The following is a 17,992-nucleotide window of genomic DNA, read 5'->3' as shown; positions in this document are numbered from 1 at the left end:
CTCAAGAGTACTCTCCAGTGCCACAGTTCAAAAGCATCAATTGTTTGGTGTTCAGCCTTCTTTATGGTCCAACTCTCACATCCGTACATGCCTACTGGAAAAACCACAGCTTTGACTACACTGACCTTCGTCAGTAAGGTGATGTCTTTTCTTTTTAATATGCTGTCTGGGTTTGTCATAGAATATCCAAGTTTGAAATAACCATTACTAAAATGGAAAAAAGAATGAAGCATAGCTATTTTTTGAGCAGATATAAACAATTCTGACACCCTATTCAAGAATGCAACTCTATTTGAAGTAATAGAACAGATTTTGAAAACACAATTAGACCCTTTGATATTAATAAATGCATATTTATCTAAATTGACATTTACCAGTTGGTTGTCTAGAGACTTATTTCCTAGGAGGGACATCTGTCTCCCTATTGCCCCCGCTATTGAGAGGCCATCTTTAAGACTCAACATTTTCCCTTAAAGCTTGCAGTAACATGAATTCCTTTTTAATCATAAGGTTAAATGTAGTCTTATGTGTTCTCTAAATTCTCATTCTCTTTATTTGCTTTCCTTTGGCAGTTGTCTATAGCCAGAACCCTGCAGTTTATTCTGCTCAGAAGTGTTTAAGCCAGACTGCCAAACATCTCTTCCTGCAGCTTTTGAAAAACCATTTCTCATATGTATAGGGATTCTTATTTGTCGAAAATCTGCATGAATCTAAAATTAAACACAACAACAGCAATTCATGTTGAAAAGAATTTATAAAGAAGGAAACCATGGCAACAGAATCATACTGCACCAGCCCTCATCTCTATCTTCACCCCAAAACTAAGCATACTTAAGCCGTAGATTTCTCCATGCAACTTTATCCCACTGTCATTCAGCCAGAGTCAAAAATAGCCATGGTAATTGTCATAGGTATGTTACTAAGTATTGTGCAAGCCAGCCTGCTTCATGTTTGCTCACTCACATTATCCGGCAAATGGCCTTGGAGGAACCTGCGTGGTTGTCAGGGGGAAGGAAGCTCAGGTAATGCATTTAACAAGGCAACACTACTGTTAATGCCAAGGACAGGCTCTCTAGTGGGGAGATTACAGCTCTGATTTAATTACTCAAGGATTCTGTATCTTATCAGAAATGGGCAAGAGCAGATGGAACTGCAGCAAATTCCAGCATGGCTCCCCCGGGCTCTCAGGGACCCTGTCTGTGCACAGCATCTAGAAAGCTCTTTTTCTGCACTGCTTTTTATATCACTGCCCAACATTACATCACCAAGCCAGGAGAACTTCCACTTCCACTGTGCGTGCTTTCATTATGCATACAGTTCCAAACTTCAGGCAAAGTGTCTGAAATGTCTTAAGTCTTAAAATGTCTTAAAAGTGCTCATCAGAAAATTTCAGGTGATTGATAACACTGGAAAGCATAAGCATAGTTTTCTATGAATAATTTCAAAAAAACACATTTTTCAGATTGGTATATATTTGAAAATCTCCTAAGGCTGAGCACTGACGAATTGATGCTTTTGAACTGTGGTGCTGGAGAAGACTTCTGAGATATCTTCAGACCGCAAGGAGATCAAACCAGTCAATCCTAAAGGATATCAACCCTAAATATTCATTGGAAGGACTGATGCTAAAGTTGAAGCTCCAATACTTTGGCCACCTAATGCGAAGAGCCGATTCATTGGAAAAGACCCTGATGCTGGGAAAGATTGAAGGCAGGAGAAGAAGTAAGTGACAGAGGATGAGATGGTTGGATGGCATCACCAACTCAATGGACCTGATTTTGAGAAAACTCCAGTAGATAGTGAAGGACAGGAAAGCCTGGGGTGCTGCAGTCCATGCATGGAGTTGCAAAGAGTTAGACACACCTGAGCAACTGAACAACAACTAATGTTAATGTTTTTTTAATAAATATCAACTGAAATGACATGGTATTTGAAATGCGTCTTTCTTAATTCCTTTGTCTATTCTATTTTCCATTAGTTCATGTGAAGAACTTAGGGTGTCCGAAGATAAAGATTAATTCATCATTGACTCAGTCAAGCTATTTACCCCCAGAAGAGCCCTGAGAGGAACACAGACTTTAGTTTTGAAGATCAAAGCCTTGGGTAATAGAATTAGGCACAAGAAGATATTTGAAGCCATGAAGGGCATTAACCCAATGAGCTGATTAAATTACTTGGAAAATTGATCTTATATTTTCTGAAATAAACCAGAAATCTGAAGGTTAAAAGGATGGTGGCCCACTATCTATGAACCGTACTCAGAGTTAAGTCAGAAATGGCAGAAAGCCTCTGTCTTACCATACACTCCTAACAACAAGAGGAATGCAGAGGCATCGCCTCCTTAGCGCTTCATTCTAACTTTTACCTTCTTAGCCCTCTTGTTTCTGTGGCCCATTTCCCAGGATTCCCTCTGTTAGGTTGGTCTGTAGGTCAATGTGCCTGACTTTGTTTCACTGAAGGCTTTCTGGGTATGAATGAGCCAAAGGTTATCAGGTGTATTTGCACAAAAGCTTTGGCAAATTCTCACAGAGATACTGAATGAAAAGAATGAATCTTTGCCAAGAGCACGAAGTGCCTGGGTTTCTCTGAAGTGAAGGAAAATAAGAAAAACATTGGTCAGAAAAATGTCTTTGAAATCAGACAAAGCCAAAAGTATATGGCTTTTCAGCTTCAGTACAGAGAGAAACAAAAAAGAAACCTTTCCCATTTGGGGGAATTATGAGGAGAAGATCGGGAATTTCATGCAATTTCTGTATTTCCAGCTGCAGCTACTTTATAACAGAGATTGCTTCTTTGTCTCCAGTACTTTCCATTTTTGGTAGCAGCTCTGCGGGTTTATTCAGCAAATATTTATTTTGCCCTTACAAAGTCTTAGTCACTGCCCATGATAAATGGCAGGTGGAGAGCTGGGCTACAGAAGCACAGAAACATGAGGGCACCTGGGTGTAAATAAGGTTCCGAATAGCCATCTCTCACCATCCCAGAGAGACTCACAAAAAAGAAAGGGGCTTATTCAGCAAGAAAAAATAATAAGATCATAAAAATAAAGAAAAAGGACAGAGAAGAGATTTTTTTCCCCCTCTGTATTTTGAGGAACATGGCTAAATGACCATCCTTGAAACAAACCAAATTTTGACACCATAATTCAATGAACTGGTAAGAAAAAGATAAAAGATTATCTTTGCTGAACCTATGGCCAGCTTTGCTATAGTCAGGCTTTATCAGCTTGGATGTCTTTGCACTGACAGAACAGCTAAGAAGCTGATAAATATTTCTATTATTTGGACAATTTATTAAGCATATTAATTAGGTAAGCAAGTGACAGGTGATTTTATTTATTTTTAATTGGAGGATAATTGCTTTACAATGTTGTCTTGGTTTCTGCCACACAGTAACACGAACCAGCCATAGGTTATACATATGTCCCCCCTTCTTAAACCTCTGTCCCACCTCCCACCCCATCCACCCCTCTAGGTTGTGGACCTAGAGGACCAGGAGGACCTAGAGGACCATAGAGGGCCAGGTTGAGCTCCCTGCAACATACAGCAAATTCGACAGGGGATATTTTGAGACGTTTGAACACACTGCTTTTAGGTGTTCAAGGTGCACCCATTTGGGGGAGTATGTAAGTCTTTAAACTCCTTTCCATTGTCAGCAAACACAATGTAATGAAAAGAATGCTGAAGTGAGCATAAGGAAAACTGAAGGTTTGTACTTGAATATTTTTATAGCTAACCTATCCATTTAAAAAATTTTATTTTATTTTGGAGTAGAGCTGATAGTGAGCCTATTCTTAAATCATCGTTTTAAAGGGTCTGATGTGTAATAAGATAATGAGGGTTAAAATCAAGGGAAAGGGGAACACAGGATAGAAAAGAGCTGAGATTAAGTGGGGGGAGGGTGGGGATGCAAAAGATATGTCTGTCCTGAGGTGCCATCCCCTGGCCAGTAGCTTCCTGGCCACTGTCCTAAATGGAAGATGAGCATTTACATAATTCACATTGTCCATGAGCTAAATCTGGAGCAGTTGTTAAGAAGAAGCGTAATTATTTCTGGTACTTAGAATTGAGAGAAATCTCTCCCTCCCATGAGTCCTCATAAAAAAGCCAGTGAGTCATCTTGTGAAGGTCCAGAGAGCATCTTCCCCGGGAATGGGGGTGGGGCACAGAGTGGGGGAACATTTCATGGAGGAGCTGCCTCCTATCAGGTCCCCAGGGTCTTACATCCACTCAGTATATGAAGCCACTTAACCTCTTGTGACCATGATGCTTCCACTGAAAAAAAGGGGCTGAGTGGCCGTTTGGACTCCATCCAGCAGTAAAATTCTGTTTCTTGGATACTGATCATTATAGGATGTCCTTAAAAAGCTGTTTGTTACAGTGTTTCATCTTAGAAAGGCATATTTCAATATTCTTGAAATAAAACTACATGTGTGTGTTCATGTGTGTGTACTCAGATTTTTTAATTCATTGATCTGCTGTTTCAGAGTCCTAGGAAACAGAATTCACACCAGTAATTTGAAAAGAGATCATTTAATACAAAGAATTATTAACTGGTAGCAAGTATATAGCCTATCAGAGGGCATAAAGGAGAACTCTAACAATCCCTTAGCACTGAGAGACAGTACCTGATGAAGGAAGACAATCGGAGTGAGGGGTGGGCACCCTCTCCAACACAGATTTGGAATTCACTGGTGGGAGTGTGACTGGACCCATCCAGTGGCAGAATAGTTCACTGAATAGCCTCAGGACAAAACTGGTTATGGCCAGATGGAAGGGGCTGGTGAGGAGGAACTGATTTCAGAGACTTCCACTGGGGTCCTGGCAAAACTTGCCAGAGGGCTGTGCAACTAGACCTGCTGAACCCACACCTCTAGCAGCTGCATCTGAGGGACAAGATGAGAGGATGCAATCCAGTCAAATGAAGTCTCTCGGGCACTGTCCCTCCTGTGACACACTCTATTGACAAAGCTTAGTATGGTACCAACTGGCAAAGGAGAAATCTTCATGTGTTCCAACTCCAATATCACAAAGCAAGGAGCTGAGGGGTGAATTTGGAGCCCAGAGACAATACATTGATCACTGATACCTACCTTTCCTTAAGGTGTTAAATTCCAAAATGCATAGAGTGTATTTACAAATGCTCATGACATGGGACTTTGCTGGTGGTCCAGTGGTTGAGTCTTCTTGACAATGCAGGGGACATGGGTTCGATCCCTGTTCGAGGAACTAAGATCCCACATGCTGCAGGGCAACTAAGCCTGAGCCCAACTGAGCCCATGCTCTAGAGCCCTCAAGCTGCAACTGCTGAAGCCCACATGCCCAAGAGCCTGTGCTCTGCAACAATTGAAGCCAGCACAGTGAGGAGCCGGCACTGCCAACAAAGACCCATTGCAGCCAAATACGGATAAATAAATAAACAAACAACAACAAAAAACAAGACAAGTGCTGTAGTATAAAAAAAGTGATGTGTTTTACAGTGTTCAAAAGGATTGGAATAAGAAACAGTGGGAATGAGGCCTAGGGTATCAGTAATTTCACCAGCGATCACTTGGGAAGCCAGTAATCATCTGAAAACTATTTGGGGTAAATGTTCATTCATTTGTTCAAGTGGCCAACAAATATTCAGCTCTGTATCTGTGGGTTCCACATCTATGGATTTGACCAGAATTGAGAATATTCTGAAAAAAGAATTCTAGAAAGTTCTCCCAAACAAAACTGGTTTCCTGTGTCCTGGCAAATATTTACAGGTGTTTACATTGTATGAGGTATCATAAGTAGTCTAGAGATGATTTTAGTATCTGAGACCATGTGTATAGGCTATATGTAAATACTATGTCATTTTATATGAAGGACTTGAGCATCGATGGATTTTGGTATTCACTGGGCTCCTGGAGCCAACCTTCTGTGGATACCAAGGAACAACTGTACTTACTATATGCCGGGTACTGGGGCTACAGAGCAAAATAAAAATGAAAGGGCCCCAAGGACTTTGCAGCGCTAAGTGATTTGAAGAAGCTGCTTAAGTGCTGTGGAAGCAAAATTAGAGAAGAGGTTACCTACCCAAGAAGGCTGGGGAAAAATATCATCAGGAAGCATAAGAGAATGTTAATGGAAAGGAGTTAGTTGCCCAATGACAGATGTGATGGGAAAAAGTGCCGCAGGACTAGGCATATCAGGTGCAAAGGCCCGAGATGGGCAAGAATATATGTTCAAAGAACTGAAGGAAGGTCTGTGTCCCTGAAGCCTGAGGATCTCTTCTTGGGAAGGGATCACTGAGGGAAGTGAAGTCTCCAGTGGACCACCTTTAACTTTACCTGTTCCATCCATTCTCCTGGGTCTCCTACCTGCTGGACCATGCTGTGGATTTGGACTTATCAGCTTCCCTATTTGTGTGATCCGATTCCTTATAATAAATCTCTTTCTACTGATATCACACTATCTATAAGGACTTTCCAGGTGGCTCAGTAGTAAAGAATCTGCCTGCCATGCAGGAAACCTGGGTTCAATCCTTGAGTCGGGAAGATACCCTGGAGAAGGAAATGACAACTCACTCCAGTGTTCTTGCCTGGGAAATCCCATGGACAGAGGAGCTTGGCAGGCTATAGTCCATGGGGTTGCCAAGAGTCAGACAGGACTTAGTTAATAAACACACACACATACTATTGGTTTTGTTTCTCTGGAGAACTTTGAATAATACAGGATTTGACAGGTAGGAAAAGAACATGCAGACTTTTTTTGAGCATTTAATTTCTATCTCAGTGATTCACAACCGACAGGAATTTGGGGACATTTGGCAATATCTGAAGACATTTTGGTCCATGGGGTCGCAAAGAGTCAGACATGACTGAAGGACTTAGCATGGCAGCATGGCATGGAAGACATATTTGGTTGTTACCACTTGGGGAGGGTTACATTAGTATCTGGGGATAGAGACCAGTCTGTGTCTTCTAAAATGAGAAGTGACAATCCCCACAACCAGGAATCATCCCATCCATGTTGTCAATGGTAGCCATGTTGAGAAACTCCGCTCTATCTGGATGGATAGTGACTGACATAAGTTAAGCAGAATTGGGCCTGTGGTTGTTGGGGTGAGGTGATGGGAAGCAAGAGCAATGAGACTGATGTTTTGCATTTCAAAAATGCCTTGCTCTAGAGGTGTACACTGAGATCAAAGGGGTCTTAAGAAATACTGCTCTTAGTATTACCCTTCTAAAACCCTAAGTAAAATTTGTTTATTATCTTTCATGTATTATTACTTAAAAATCACAGTTGTAAAAATTCTAGACCCCGTTTTTTCAGGAAGAAGGAGAAAAAACAAGAGACAGCCTTATTTGAAGGGCTTAAAGTAGGGGAAACACTTAAAACATGGATAATGTCCATCATTTAGTTATCTTATCCAAATGATGTATCGGATTTCTGTGAAATTAAGGGGTCAATTTATCTTCTATTGACTCAACTTTCAGACTCAAAACACTTTTAGAACTCAACAAATTCCCTCCAATTTCCATATGGTTAATTAAATTTTATTGAAGACTAGCTCTACAGGAAGTCATAAATATTCCAATGGGAAAGTAATGAAGAGTAAATTCTGAGATTTCTAATTTGAAACCACAGGACCCTTAGCTGAGATCTGAGGGGGGAAAGATTCTGGTTGCTGCAGGAAGTTTTTGGTGTTGTGGTGATAGATGCGAAAATTAGGAAAAAAATACATTCAAATAGCACAGAATGTCACATGGTATCCACAGACTTTCAGAGAGCAGAGTATACCTGCCACTCCACAGTTTGCAGCCCATTCACTTTTTCCTACCTCGACCTCAGGAAGGATAACATTATACCAGTTGGACAACTTTCTATTGAAATCTGTCTAGAGATTACAAAATTGATAGACTGCAGATATACCTCTACAAACAGATTCGTATTAAGATTTTAAAAAGAGATTCCATTTTCAACTATTTAAAATGAATTAAAAATACTGAAAAATCTTTGTTGCCAAGATTTTAACTAGACTTGTTTGAGTACTTGGCAAACCCTTCATCTTCCTTCTAAATTATAATTAAACCAGGTTACTGTCCATCTAGAACTAACTTCATCAATGTGCCAGTTTGGACTGTATTTTCAAAGCAGCAAGCACTTCTTTTGATCCTTAGAGAAAGAGAAGCTGTGAGGAAAAAAAAAAATCGGTATATTTCCACTATAAAGCCAGTAAAAATAGCTAAAAATAAAACTGTCCCCAAAATAAATATTAAAATGGTCTATCTTAATGCAAAAAGAAAAAATAAGAATCTTCATGGGGGCTGGGAAATAAGTAACCATAAGAGTATTCCTTAAGTAGACAAATCCCAGAGTATTCAAGAGATTGCATTTAATTCTCAGCTTGGTGAAAAAGCATACATCACCCTTTGCTGTATTGAGCCTTCACTCTTTTATTAATCTATAACTTCAAGCTTCCTCTTCCCTAATATTTGCTTTAAATAAATAAGCAAATGAACAAACTTGAGTATTAGAAAGGAAAACTAGCAAAAGGTCAAATCAATTGATAGTTACCAATCAGTAGTCTGTATTAGCCCTGGGTATGGAAGATCCCTTGGAGAAAGAAATGGCAACCCACATTCTTGCCTGGGAAATTCCATGGACAGAGGAGCCTGGTGGGCTACAGTCTTTGGGGTCACAAAGAGTCAGACACAACTGGGCAACCAAGCATGAATGTACACATGCGTAACAGTTGATATCATAAAGACTAAATTTGGGATTGACATGTACATACTGCTAGATTTACAATAGATAACCAAATAGATTGCTGTAAATTACAATAGATTACTGTAAAAAATAATCAAAATATAAAATAAAAAAAGAAAATTACTGTTAAAAAAAAGACCAAGTAATATTTGGGATTGAACATTTTATATACTGAGTAACTGTTCGATGCAGAGGGCTCCTACACACATTTTTAAAATGAACTGTCTTGGTTCCTCATCTGTACTTGAGTTGGTTCCAATTCTGTTTTAGTCCAAATGTTTACACATATTCACCTTTCACTCACAATCCTGATAAGGGGAACTGCATTTCTTTGGACATGGAAGCAATTTAGATAGTGGTTAAAAGGAAGTGTTGATGAACACACAGCTGCAGGGGTGATGTCTGCAAGTTTTAATGACCAGCCTGCAAAGAATCAGAAGCACAATTTATAACAGCACCAAATTCCCACCTCTTGCTACATCACATTTTAAATCAAAGAAAACAAAGATTTTAAGAGAGGGAACATGTGGCCAACTGTTCACACCGCAGTCCCTGAAATCAATCTATTCCACCGGAGGACACTTTAAATGTTAGACATTTTCCTTCATGCTTTGTAATTTTTTTTGTTTTTGTTTATGATACTTATCTTCTCTTGGCCAGATTGTTGGCTGACAAACTATTTTTAAACATTTATATGACTTCTGCTTATGCATTCCAGAGCGGGAAAGAGCTTTTGTTATAGGTAGTAAAAATCAAGAGAAACAGATAAGTCAGGGTTGTGATTTGCCAAAGGTCAAAGGTCATGACAAATGAATGACTCCAGAGGCTTTGAGGTCAAAGGTGCAACTGGGATCCCATAACCTCCAAGCAGCCTTTTACATCACAAAGGAAAGCAAAGCTTTTCTAGGCTTCATGAAGGAAATCTGTAGGCACATTCACACTTTTCCTTGAAAAATTATTTCAAAATAATTCTGTCCATGATAATTTTTCCTCAAAGCCAAGTGGCATGAAATAAGCTTTTATATAAATTGAATGTCTCCTTAGCATTTTATTAGTATTCTATATTGACAACCTAGAAGAAGAACTAACAAAGATGAATATGTGTTTCTTTAAAAGTGGAAAATAAGCACATTTTTTAGAAGATCAAAACCCACACTAAAGAAGTACATTTATCTTCTTTGTTATTTTTTCCAATCCCATGTGTATTTACAGAGTATACCTAAAATTTTGTTTTTCTTGAAAAACAAATTCACTTGAGAGAAATAGTGATCTCTTGTGCTTTCTATTTGGCATATAACTTTATGCTAAATTCTGAATACAGGTCTAAATAAGGTTTTGTAATGTGCACCATTCTGATACTAGTATGTGCTTTTTCTTTTTTTAATTCTTTTTTTTTTTTTTTTTGCTAATTTAAAGCAAATAAAAAAAACTTCAGTGATACCAGGGCCACTGTTTAGATCAGAATGTCTGTGGCTTTTCTCACAATATATTAGTAGCTGGAGCTATATCTATACCATGTAAATGGGAGAAAAAAAAATGCAAAATCTTACTTTTCAACTCCATTGCTTTCTAACCTCTCATGAGCACTTAATTCCTCATAGAGAAGGAAATAGTCACGCTGTAGAATCCTGTGGCCCATGAAGGGTAATTGGATAACATCTTTTGAAAGATTTACAAGGCTGCCAAGGATTTTGCCAGCTTTAAACCTGATTGATTCAGTGTGAAAAGATCTGAACAATTCTGACCTAAAAGTTTAAAGGCAGACCTTTCCTGTGAAAGTATAATTTAAAGCCTGTAATAAAATTGTATTGGAAAACACCACATTGAAGAACACAGCTATAAATTGCAAAATAGCATTATGTTAAAGGACATTTTTTTCCCCCTGAAGTCCTCTGAAAGAACCCTAATTGTTCACCAGATACTTTAATAATGAGGTGTTTTTGGTTTGGCCTTTTATTTTCTCCTGGAAAAAGTCCCGAAACAAAGACAAAATGAGCCAACTATTTTGCTTCCCTCACCAAAAAGTTTGACTTCTTGCTTATACACACAGATGGAATTTCTACAACTTTTTTCTTATTAGGTAAAATAAAGAAAAGTGAAATCTCGTTTATCTTGAACAAAGAGGAGACCAAACAGACTTGTTTCATATTTTAATTTCTCAAAGTGCCGATTCTCATCATATATTAATTTCCATCTTGACAAAATATATACACGCATAATGAGTGCAATACTTTGTGAGTGGGTGCAAATGCTTGTGATGACTCAGACAGATTAATGATTAAACATCTTCCAGCTAATTACTCCAGGCCATTAATTATTTATCCAAGTCCATAAGTCTATCATCTATTTTAGCCTCTCTATTCTATGTCCCGTTTTAGAAGAGGTGGGTGTAGGAAAACTAGAAGCATAAAAATTTCAAATGAAATTAAGTGATGTTACACACATTTTTTTCCTTTGTCTTTAGAATCAGGGAAAAATTGAGACTGTGGTATTTAGACAGAGTCTGTGTATCTTTAACAAAGCCTCCTTTGTAACACATTCACTAACTTTGCATTTCCTCCTCAAATTTCAGCTTGAAGGATTTAGGGGAAAATTCCATGTGCCCACTTAACCTGTGGTGATTTGGGCTCTCTGCCATTTGCCTTTTGATTTTTTGAACCGTATGAACTGCTCTTAGGATGTTTAAAACAGGAATCTTGATTTATGGGTACTTTGTCACCACATACAAATTTACTTGTGACCAGACATGACTGCTTTCTGTGTCAATTTGTGATCACACTGACTTCCCAACAAATTGAAAGCCTACTTTCCTCCCGTCCTTTAAAAGGACAGAATAAGACCTGTGGCACTAAAGGAAAAAGTTCAATTAAGAAATACCTAAAAGAGAAACTCTCTTTCGTGTAAAATAGTTTGTACCGAGAAAAGGCATTTAGAAAGGAAGGAGGGAAATGTTCTGCTCGCTATTTCTTTCCTGAAGAATTAGGTCATGAGTTAGCTCAGGCTTGCACCCCCTTTCCATCCTCTAACTAGAGTTCAGTTCTAGGAGGTAATTTAACCAGCCTCCTAAAAATCCTCCATGGTCCCCCTTATTGCATCAAGAGTGGCATAATTTCCACTGTATCAGCTTCCAGCTGGCTGTTAGCTATTTCTTCAGGATGCAGTACTTGGTCTATACTAGTGCTCTAAACTGGCAGGGTCCCCAGAAGCTCTTCTTTAGAATGTTACAGTCAGTTAAGCTGAAAACTGTTAACTATTGGGAAATATACCCCAGGGTGAAGGAAAAGGCAAATTAAGAATTGGCTATAAAAATATTTTTTGCTATGTTCACATTACATCAACTTTCCTTATACAAAGTCGTCCTACAAAGAACAGAGGGACAGCCTTTTCTGGTGACCTGATTTTGAGTTCTGGTGCCACCTAGTGGGAAGGGGAGGAATAGAGCATGCCAAAGAGGCCTGACCCGAGTCACCACTCAGCAGATCAAGACAATTGATTCATTTCCTTCTTGTCACTATGTACCTGTGTGTGTGTGTGTGTGTATGTTTAAAACCTTCTTCACTTTCCTGATGCAATGCTTTTCAGCACTCCATATCAAAGGATTGAGGTCAAATCCCTCTTTTGCTGACATTCAAGGCTTCCTGCAATCTGATTCCAGTTTATATTTGAAACGTTACTTGGCAACCATTCTTCGTGAAGTTTTTCATAACAGCCAGGCTGGTCTGCTTCAAACAACATTCCTTACCTTTGCTCGTGTCGCCTTTCCACTCAATATAGATTCTCTTATCCTTTTAGAATCTCATATTTAGAGAGATCTTATGGTTAGATTAGATGTCTTCAATACTAGTGCCTCCCAGAAAATTCCCTTTTAAGAAGTCCTCCAAACCTCTTTTTGAGACAGTGAATTTAATCTTATCTGAGATGACTTGTTATATTTTCAGCTACTTAGAAAGTACTTTCTTATATGGAACCCACACCTCCAGTTCAAGAGCAGAGTGAATGCTCAAAGTAGATGGTTCAGTGCAGACTCGGAAACAAGGTGGGTTACAGCTTTGTAACCTTCTTAGCATGTGACATTGGGCACATGATAAGTTCACTAGATCTTAGTTACTTTACTTGTAAAATTGGGATAAGAATAGTGTCTCTTATCATTCAGAATCATGTGTTGGCTAATATGTGTGAAAGCACTTAGAACAGTATGTAACATGCAGTGTGTGCTTTGTATGTGTCTGATTTATTATGTTTATAGCTTTTGGAAGCCATTAACATAAAGATCAGAAAAGGCAATGGCACCCCACTCCAGTGCTCCTGCCTTGAAAATCCCATGGACGGAGGAGCCTGGAGGGCTGTGGTCCACGGGGTCACTGAGGGTCGGACACGACTGAGCGACTTTACTTTCACTTTTCACTTTTCACTTTCATGCATTGGAGAAGGAAATGGCAACCCACTCCAGTGTTCTTGCCTGGAGAATCCCAGGGACGGGGGAGCCTGGTGAGCTGCCGTCTATGGGGTCACACAGAGTTGGACATGACTGAAGTGACTTAGCAGTAGCAGCAGCAGCAACATAAAGATATGCATGATAGTTGCGATAATGAAAAGAATGTATTGAACGACACATGTTGTTCAATGGCTTACTTGGAGCACCCCACCTATAAGATGCTGTCCTCGCTAAGGTTCTATGGGGACATAAGTTGGGGAGATGCCACATGCCATTTGCAGCTACATCCTATATTATATGATATATGATAATTAGCATAATTAAGGCTGTCAACTTCTGTCATATAACAACCTACTTTTATCTATCTTGGCATTTCCTAAACCTATTTGAGTCAAGAATTCTTTTTAATATAACATCTTGCGTGTGTGCTAAGTCACTTCAGTTATGTCCAACTCTTTGCAACCCTATGGACCACAACTCACCAGGCTTCTCTGTCCATGGGGTTCTCCAGGCAAGAATACTGGAGAGGGTTACCATGCCCTTCTCTAGGGCATCTTCCCAACCCAGGAATCAAACCCGCATCTCTTATGTCTCCAGCATTGGCAGGCAGGTGTGTTTTTTACCACTAGCACCACCTGGGAAGCCCAGTATATAACATCTCGACATCTCATTATCTATTTATGTTTTAGGAGAGGGGGGCTTCAACTCAAAACTGTAAAGGACTTTCCTTAGTTTAAGCCAGGGATGTAGGCTGGGTGAAATACAATATGGAGTAGGGTGAGTTATGAAAAACTAGAGGACACATGTCTTACCTAAGTATATTTCAATTTGGCTTATGAAAAAAACACTGCGAGGCCAATGGAAACATAGCTACAGGCTGAATCTGGGCCATGTTCAGCAAATTTGTGATTCCTGAAGAGCAGGAAAAGAGAAGTAACTGTGTAACCTGGGAAAGAACCATATTTTAGAGATATTCGAGAGATGCTAACAAGAAATTGCAAAGGAACAGTAAGAGATGTGGAACCTGGAAACAAAAAGAGGCAAAACAGGGATGTCTTGGGGGTCAGAGAGAAAGTGTGTTGGTTTCCTTTTGCTACTGTTACAAATCGCCACAAACGTAGTGGCTTAAACCAATGCACATATATTATCTTTCAGTTCTCCTAAGCAGAGGTCTGACGTGGGTCTCACCGGGCTACCAGGAAGGGATTAATTGGCAAGACTGTGTTCCTCCTGGAGACTGGGGGAACAATCCGCTGCCTACCCTTTCCCAGCTTCTAGAAGAAGGCTGCCTACCACCCTCGGCTGGTGGTCCCTTCCTCCTGTGAAGATGTATCCAGTCCTCTTCACATCACATCACTCCGACCTCCTCTCTTGTCTCCCTCTTCCACTTTTAAGGAATCTTGTGATTACGTGAGACTCTCCTAAATATTCCAAGATACTCTCTATTTTAAGGGCAACCAGTTAGCATTAATTTTATCTATAACCATTAATTCCCTTTTGTCATGTAACACGTATTCACAGATTTTGGGGAATGTAGATATGTAGATATCTTGGGGGATATTATTTTCTCTGTAGCAGAGGGTAAATTGGAAGAATACTGAATAGAGACAAGATTCGAGCTCCCCCCACCCCAGCAATGCATCTCTGTATTTATAACAATGGGAGAGAAAGTTGGGAAAGAAGAAGGAATTGAAACCCACTTGTTGAGCAATTAGACTCATCATCATGGCACAAGTGGTAAAGAATCCACCTGCCAATGCAGAAGATGCAGGAGACTTGGGTTCAATCCCTGGGTTGGGAAGATCCCCTGGAGGACGAAATGGCAACCCACTCCAGTATTCTTTCCTGGGAAATCCCTGGCTGGCTACAATCCATGGGGTTTCAAAGAGTTGGAAATGACTGAGCACACACACATTTTCACAGTGTATGGCTCTAATCAAGCTGCATGATGGTGTCTGTGCAAATTAGACTAAAGATGCCCCTCCAGGAAGATGGTGGCTCAGCTGGTAAAGAATCCACCTGCAATGTGGGAGACCTGGGTTTGATCCCTGGGTTGGGAAGATCCCCTGGACAAGGGAACGGCTACCCACTCCAGTATTCTGGCCTGGAGAATTCACTGTATAGTCCATGGGGGTCACGATAATTCAGACATGACTGAGTGACTTTCACTTTCGAGGAAGATGAGTTAGAAAAGGAGGCTTTTCTAGCAGGTAAATTCCTCCCAACCCATCCTCCCTCACCTGGGGACAGATGATGGCACGAAGATGGCCCTCATCCAGGCTGATGCAGGTCTATGTAGGGTGAAGCAGCTGGGCAGCCCCCGGCTGGACTCCTCTGTTTGGGACACGTCTTCACAACCACAGTGATGGCCTGCATCCCGGCCTCCACTGGGATAGCTTCTCCTTGTTCTCTCTTGTGCCCAGAGTTGTGCTTCTGGTCCAGTTTCCCCCAAACTTCCTGGGTTCTCTCAGAACAATTTGTGCAGAGTTCTAGAACAGCCCATAGCATGTCAGCTTGGTTTCTTCCTCTTTAACAATGAGTTTGATGAAAGAAAGGACACTTGAAACATTTTTTTTTCAACTGCAGCAGAATATTTGCATTTATATCATTAGATTTACCACGGGTGGGGTGTGTGAGACGATTTTACACAATATTAGAATATATTTTAAAACACTGCTGGGAGACCTGGGTTCGATCCCTGGGGTTGGGAAGATCCCCTGGAGGAGAGTGTGGCTACCCACTCCAGTATTCTGGCCTGTAGAATTCCATGGACTAGTCCAAGAGGTTACAAAGAGTAGAACACGACTGAGCGACTTTCACTTAATGCATTGTCATAGTGACTTCCCAGGTGGCGCCCGTGGTAAAGAATTTGCTTGCCAATGCAGGTGAGGCAAGAGATGTGGGTTCCATCCCTGGATGGGGAAGATTCCCTGGAGCAGGAAATGACAACCCACTCCAGTATTTTTTCCTGGAAAATTCCATGGAGAGGAACCTGGCAGGCTACAGTCTATGGGGTCGCAAAGAGTCGGACATGACTGAGCATGTATGCACGTGACAATGCGTTATCATACCAATCTCGCAAGTACCTGGTTTTTTCTTCCTTTCCACCTATACCCTGGGTGTTCTTTTCCTTCTTCCTGCCCAAGTCACTAATTTCAAGGCTTTATCTTATTCATTTCTTTACTCGATCAGTTAATAGATATTTACTGAGGACTTGACTATTTTCTCAGTATTGCTACATGAGTCAGAAGTCACTGCTCTAGTAGATATGATAATATATAGGTATTATATAGATATTTTATAGATGTCTACTGTGTAAATGTTATACCACCATACCTATGGTCTCTGAAATTCGGGTAGGCACCTGAAATACTGCCTTTATCACTGACTTACCTAAAAACAAACACAAATTTGCTCAAGTTTGTGTGAATCAGGTGGCCCAGTGGACACATGCAGATGTCACATACCTTAACTGTAAGTGAAAGTCTCCATCCTTAAGTCACAGAGTTCCTACTGCATAGGAAACAAGACCAGCTGAGCAACAGTATCAATGCCAAGCTCCACCCAGATTCTATAGCTCCTAGGAATGGAATCTGCCATATCTTCATTCCTTAATATGAAGGAGACATGGGCCTCTGAAGGCAGTGGACGGTCAGGGATTGTAAATAGTCAAACAGCCCTTTGCTCTGAATGGCTAATTGCTAGCTGCTACTTTGAGATTGCTCCTGGGGCAATACAGCTTTACTCTCGAAATCCTGGGTGTTTAATTCTTCAACCGTATCATCCTTAATCTAGCCTGCATGAAGCTAGGGGTTTTGAAGGAAAAATACTTAACTATAAAGCCTTTTAATTTTCATACTTTCAAGAAAGCCAAACTTCATGATGCAGATAAAGGAAAATGTTTTTCATGATTCTATGGTCTGTTGACCAGTAAATCTTTTAGAGGGTCACACTGGGAACATGGTCAGAGAAGGCGATGGCACCCCACTCCAGTACTCTTGCCTGGAAAATCCCATGGACGGAGGAGCCTGGTCGCAAAGAGTTGGACACGACTTCACTTTCACTTTCACTTTTCACTTTCATGCATTGGAGAAGGAAATGGCAACCCACTCCAGTGTTTTTGCCTGGAGAATCCCAGGGACGGGGGAGCCTGGTGGGCTGCCATCTATAGGGTCGCAAAGAGTTGGACACGACTGAAGTGACTTAGCAGCAGCAGCAGCAGGGAACATTATAAAGCTGTGTTATGCTGATTTGAGTTTTTCAAATGCCGAAATGAAATGATTCCTGAGTGACTTGGAGTATAGTTTTAAGATCAAAAGGCATGGGGCATTTGTACCTATGGAATATCCTTCACCTTTGAAAGTGTTAGTCACTCAGTCATGTCCGACTCTTTGCAACCCCATGGACTGTAGCCTGCCAGGTTCCTCTGTCCATGTAGATTCTCCAGGCAAAAATACTGGAATGGGTTGCCATTCCATTCTCCAGGGGATCTTCCTGACTCAGGGATTGAACCTGGCTCTTCCACATTGCAGGCAGATTCTTTACCGTCTGAGCCACGAGGGAAGCCCATGGAATATCCTTCACCTTTAAGGAAAGCTTATCATTTGAAGAGTTAAGGAAACTGGCAATCAATGCTGTATTCACTAGAGAACTGATTCAATATTCCAGTGAATTTCTAGAGTGAATTTTTGACAACTGAAGCCATTTTATTGATGTAAGAGCTATAATTTAATGTTCATTTCATATCTCAAGTGCTTTATTTGTACCTTCTCATTTAATCTTCACAACTTCCATTTTACAGGAGAGAAAACTGAGGTAT

The sequence above is a fragment of the Bubalus kerabau genome, chromosome 12, assembly GCF_029407905.1.
Source record: "Bubalus kerabau isolate K-KA32 ecotype Philippines breed swamp buffalo chromosome 12, PCC_UOA_SB_1v2, whole genome shotgun sequence".
Taxonomy (NCBI): domain Eukaryota; kingdom Metazoa; phylum Chordata; class Mammalia; order Artiodactyla; family Bovidae; genus Bubalus; species Bubalus kerabau.
Note: the sequence above shows the minus strand (reverse complement) of the source record.